Source organism: Lactuca sativa, chromosome 2 (genome assembly GCF_002870075.4).
Source record: "Lactuca sativa cultivar Salinas chromosome 2, Lsat_Salinas_v11, whole genome shotgun sequence".
NCBI lineage: Eukaryota > Viridiplantae > Streptophyta > Magnoliopsida > Asterales > Asteraceae > Lactuca > Lactuca sativa.
Genome location: NC_056624.2, coordinates 68,811,350 through 68,817,325, shown reverse-complemented (window position 1 = coordinate 68,817,325; position 5,976 = coordinate 68,811,350). Strand labels below are relative to the sequence as shown.

At 41.8% G+C, this 5,976-nt stretch overlaps 1 non-coding gene across 1 annotated transcript; it reads right to left on the bottom strand.

The window, feature by feature from the left end:
- Positions 1-542: 542 nt before the first annotated feature.
- LOC111875960 (small nucleolar RNA R71) lies at positions 543-649 on the bottom strand. The gene has a single exon (XR_002844858.1). It is a non-coding gene; the product is annotated as a small nucleolar RNA R71 (small nucleolar RNA).
- Positions 650-5,976: the final 5,327 nt, after the last annotated feature.

The window sequence follows — 5,976 nt, the reverse complement described above, 5'->3', positions numbered from 1 at the left end:
AGTCGGGAAAGAAGATAGGAGAGTCAAGTTTATCTGAGAGGCACAAGAGCAATTTTGAGCACTTGGATCAAACAACCGTCCAAACCGAGTCCGAATACGATACCGAGCCGAAATTTGAAGAACACATGAGCGAACCCTAGAACGAGCCAAGGAACGAGATGGCAGAAATTGAAGAGATATCCATGGGAGCTTACAAGAAGCTGATCCAAGAAGATATGGGTCCCAGTTTAGTCCAAACCGCAATACCTGCCACTGCCAAATTCGAATTGAAGGGGCACATCTTGACTGGACTGAAGGATATCCCATTTTTTGGGAAAGATCATGAGGATGCTTTTAAGCATCTAGATGAAGTCAACGACATTTCGGATTACTTCAATGTCCCAAATGTCAACAGAAACATAGTCTTGCTTAGGATGCTTCCTATCACTTTCAAAGGTGCTGCTAAGGAGTGGTTAAAATCACTCCCACCCGGTACAATTACCACTTGGGCTCAAATGCGTGAGCAATTCCTGGACCAGTTTTGCCCGCCATCCAAAATAGCCAAACTCAAGAAGGCAATAGCCAACTTTGAGCAACAACCAGGGGAGTCTTTATACGAAGCATGGGAGCGGTACAAGGGTTTACTCAGAAATTGCCCCCAACATGATCTAAATGTGCAACAAGAGATGTTGATTTTCTATGATGGGGTCAACGTTATGACAAGATAACTCCTTGACTCTCAAGGACCCTTGACAAAGAAAAATCCAAGGGACGTCAAGGAGCTGATTGAAGAATTCTCGAAGCACTCTCGCGAATACCACAACCCTAGGCAAGATGGAATCAAAGGCGGTGGAGGGGCCTAAACTGAAGAAATAGCAGCTGTGATGGCCATGCTGAATAATTTGGATCGAAAAATTACACAAATGGACCAGTCAATACATGCCATAAGAGTGGGTTGCGAGAGATGTAGTGGTCCACACTTGACAAAGGACTGCAATTTAGATGAGTTTGGGAACAGAAAAGCTCAAGTGTGCTACTCGAGTGGGGATAAGTTTGATGAGGACTGGAGGAAACCGAAGAAGGAATGGCTGCCATATGAAGAATATAAGAAGCAAAAAGAAGAGAAGTATAGACAGATAGGTCGAGGCTTTTATCAAAAGGAGCAGCCCCCAGCCGAGAAGAAACCCGATCTAGAGACTATGTTGATGAAGTTTATGGAAGCTTCGGAAAAGAGACACGATGCCACTGATTCTGCTATTATAGAACAACAAACTTTAATGAAGAATCAGCAAGCCTCCATCCATAACCTTAAAGTTCAAGTTGGTCAACTAGCCACTCTAGTTCATGAGAGGTTATCCCCGAAAAATACCGAAACGAAGACCCAATCTCATGTAATGGCCATAGACACTGAAGAAGAAGCCATCTCTGAGTTCCTGGAGGCATTGGAAGATGAACCATAGCAACCCGATCCAAAGCTGAAGAAGACCAAGCTCGAAAATCATGAAGCTGCTGGAGTCCAGAACTCACGACGTGAACCATTTCAGTTCACGACGTGGGCCCGTCATGAACAGAAAAAATCTGTAATTGGTTCGGTTTATCAGCGGCCTTTGCCTTTTCCTTCCCAAGCTACCGTTAGTCCACTGGAAAGAGAGCATATAGAGTTTATCAATCATGTGAAAGGTATTCCGATCAATACTCCCTTTATCGAGTCTTTACCCAAAATTCCCGAGTATCAAGAATTACTGCAAGCATTGATAGACAGTCGTAACCAGTTGAGAGAGCGATCCAAGGTGATTCTAAGTGAGCAAAGCTCAAAAGCTGTGCTGGGGGAGATACCAGAGAAGATGGGGGATCCTAGATGCCTCACTCTTCCATGTGAATTTGGAAACAAAATGAAGGTTAATGCTTTAGCAGATTCTGGGGCTAGCATTAATTTAATGCCTTTCTCATTTTATCAGAAGCTGCAAATTCAGAAGATGGAGGCTACAATAATGACAATTCACATGGCGAACCATTCTGTGACACAACCCTGGGGCATCGTGGAGGATATTTTGGTGAAAATTGGAAAATTTGTTTTTCCAATATATTTTGTAGTGTTAGATATGAAGGAAGACCCTGATGTTCCAATTATCCTTGGTCGGCCATTGCTGAACACTGCTGGAGCTCTAGTTGATATTCGTGAATCTAAGCTGACTTTGAGGGTCGGAGATGAAAAAGAAGTTTTTGGAATGCAAGATGACTTCCAAGAGGATCATGTTTAAGAAGAGGTGTTCACAATTAATGAAGACAATGAACTAGAAGAACTAGAAAAGCTTATGGAGGAAGAGATAAAGACAGTTCATCAAGTCAAAAGAACAAAACCAAGAGCATCTGGTCCATTTTTGGTTGAAGTCATAGCTTACAAGAGTCCACCTTCTTAGGTTATCAAGGATGAGGAGATGACAAGTGATGAAGAGGAGATCACTTCAAAAGTGAGAAAGCCGGTGGTGAAAGAAGAGGAGGATGCTATGAAGTGCAAGGAAGAAACTAAAGGGTCCAAACACAAGCTTGAAGAAGAGGTGAAAGTTAAAAAAGAGAATTCGAAGAAGGCATACAAAAGGCGAGTTCAAGCTTACAAGAGGCGATTCAAGGAACAAAAGATACTAATGGTGGATTCTTCCGAGGACTCGACGTAGGAGGCACGGAGTCCAGCTCAAGACTCCAAGAAAAAGAAGTGTTTCTCGGGAGGCAACCCGAGTTTGGTTTGCAATTTTTTCCTTTTTCTTTTTGCATTTTAGTTTTAGAAACTTAGATCATGTCATCCAAATCTATTAGAACATAATTAAGCACTGAATGCAGGGACCTTAAAATGGAAGTAGTAATAATTAAGAACTTAGTTTATAATCATTTTTTTCCAGACTTGATTCACGACGTGAATCTTTAGCAAATTCACGCCGTGAATTGTGAATAAACCGGACACATAATCCATGATATGGCTTAGCACATTAGACTAGCAAGCCCAAGATCAGTCTGTGAGTACATGGCCCAAACTTAAACCCAGACACTTTTCACGACGTGAATCCTTAAGAATTCACGACGTAAATTTTTAAAAGAACGGGACCACATAATAAATCCCTTGAGACTAGTAAACCCTTCATTTGTTTATTCTTCACGAAGTGAAAGCAAAAATTGGTCCCCCCTTGGTCCCCATTGTTGCGATTTAACCGACAAATCCACACGTGTTCTTTGTGCTTACATACTACTTCAATCAAAGGTAACAATTTCTAATTATTTATCTTTAATAGTTGAAATTAGGGCTAGGTTTTGTTTTTATGTTAAATTGTATGAAATAGCTCTAAGATTCGTAAATTACCCTTGGAATGTAGTTGATAAATGGTTGAAAATTCTATAGGAGTAAACCCCAAGCACTATCATGGCCGATTCATATAGAATCCTGAATGAATGTTCGAACCTGTTGCGAATTCACGATGTGAATCTTACAAGATTCATGACGTGAATTATGGGGCTGCACAAAATTCATTTTCCTTTATGTCTAATTTGTGGATTATCGTTTTGGTTGTGGTTTTTTCTTTGTTTTTGCAGGAATCGCTCCAAGAAAAGAGGTTCCAGCTGGGGTTGCAGGTTTGCACCCGTTTTACAATATTCCCGCAACAATTTCCCGCGATGTTTTAACCTGTTGGAACAACAGATTAGGATGGATTTACAACAAAGAAATTGCAGTTGCTCCAACAATCAATTGGACAAGATTGAGGGAAGTAGGGCTCATAGACCGGTTAGGACCATTTTTGACAAAATTATTTATTGGAGATGGATATTCGTTTACCTGTTCTTGTTGGCATAATCTGTTCCGGGTACAAGAGCGGGTCTACAAGGAGTTTTGTTTTGAGTTTTTCTCAACAGTGACATTTCAGGAAACTGTTCAAGATCCACATTGGCCACAGGCGTTGGTATTTCATTTGGGTGGTGAGTACCGGGAGTGCAGCCTGGTTAAGTTTGCTTGGAGAGTCGGACTATATGATCGACAGGAGGCTATGACTCCCGAGTTTGGCATGTTTTTGAGTGGGGCTGCTAGAGGATATGCGGAGGGTGTCACGGGGTATTCTTTCTGGCATAGTATTGCATCCGGAATGTTTAATTCCGGAGTATCTCCCGAGAGCAGTATTCGGTCCCCGATCCATCACTTACTTCACCGGTTCATCACATTTTCTGTCAACCATAAGAGGCATGCAGATAAAGTGACTAAGCAGAACTTATTTTTCTTATGGTGCATCTTACAGCCTGGTGTCTGTTGCAACATTCCGTATTTCCTAGCCCGTTTTCTGGCTGGATCTGCCGCAAGTTCGCGCCCTGGGAGCCCCATTTGTGGAGGGCACTTTATTACCCGATTATCCCGCTCGTATCATTTGCTTGTTCCTGATATTACTAGATCCATGACGTGTGTGTACGAGCATGAGTTTAGCATGGGGTATTTGGAAACTATGCGGGTGGTCAAAAATTTTGGGTCGCATTGGGGCATAGTACCTTCAGATGGTGAGGGTGATGATGAAGGTGATCAGTCGGCCGACCAACATGCGCCAGAGCCGAGACCGAGGCGTAGGAACGTGAGAGGAAGGGGAGACCGCGGGCAGCCAATACACCCACCTGCATCCATGATGGGAGCGCCTTTTGGGAGTGATATAGCTGTTTATTTTGACCAGTTATCATTGAGTGTCAATTGGATCGGTGGAACATTGGAGAATGTTGTCCGACATCTTGGGGTGGAGCAGCCGCCTCATTTAGGGTATCATTACCCAATTTGCCCCCAATGGTCGGAGTATGGTGGACACGGAGGTGATGGAGCTAGAACCAGTGGAGCACATGAGGATGAGGAGGATGATTGATCGTTATTTATTTTGTTTGATTTGTTTTTTTTTAGTTTGTTTTTAGTTTGTTTTTATGGGGTTGTAAGAACTACTTTGAATATTATGTTACTTTTATTCTTCGTTGTTGTTTGTTTCTCATAAATTGCTAGGCGCACCTAGAGAGGATAGCGATTTATGAGTGCTTACGTCTTTTGCCGGAAGTGTTTAACGCCGAGAGTCGACACCCCTATTTTCGAAATAAGTGTGGGGTGAGTCAAGAGAGTGGAGAGTCAACGAAAGAGTCATAAACTGATGAATTTAGAAGAGTCTTAATACATTAGGACATTAGAAGAAGAATTGACAATGTTTTTCTGACTGCCCGATTTTCACGACGTGAACTTTTATTATTCACGTCGTGAGTCAGTTATCAGGAGGTTCTCAGAATACTCGTAGTTACGATTTCACGTCGTGAATTGTCTCAAACTCACGTCATGAATATGAGACTTTTATAACTTCAAGGCCCTTGACATTTTAGCCTTCTATGGGTTGATATAGGGATGAGATTTAGAACCGGAAAACCGGACCGGAACCGGAACCGAACCGGAACCGGACCCGTTAGAACCGGAATATATAGAACCGGTTCTGGTTCCGGGTTTAAAAATTGGCTTTATCCGGGTTCCGGGTAATCCGGGTTTGGGTCCATTGGGTCCGGGTAAACCGGGTCTAAAATTCGGAACCGGTTTTTGGAACCGGAACCACTTTTAGGGCTGGAACCACTTTTTGTGAAACGTTTACAAGATGCATATCTTATTTGTTTCAACTCCAATTGACATACGGTTTTTTCCAACATGTAGTTTAGAGTTTGTACATGATTCTAGACTATAAATTTGTCATTTTTAGTTTTATATTCATTGACTTACAGTCCTCAAAAGTTGAGATACCAAAGCTGAAAGTTTTTAGTTTTTTAGTTTTTTTGTATTCGGTGAAAGTTTTAAAACATGCATATCTAATTCGTTTGAAGTCGGATTGACATGTGGTTTTTTCCAACTTCTAGTTTACAGTTTGTACATGAATTTAGACTATAATTTTGTCATTTTTGGTTTAACATTCAATGATTTACAGTCCTCCGAAGTCGGGATATCAAAACTGAAAATTT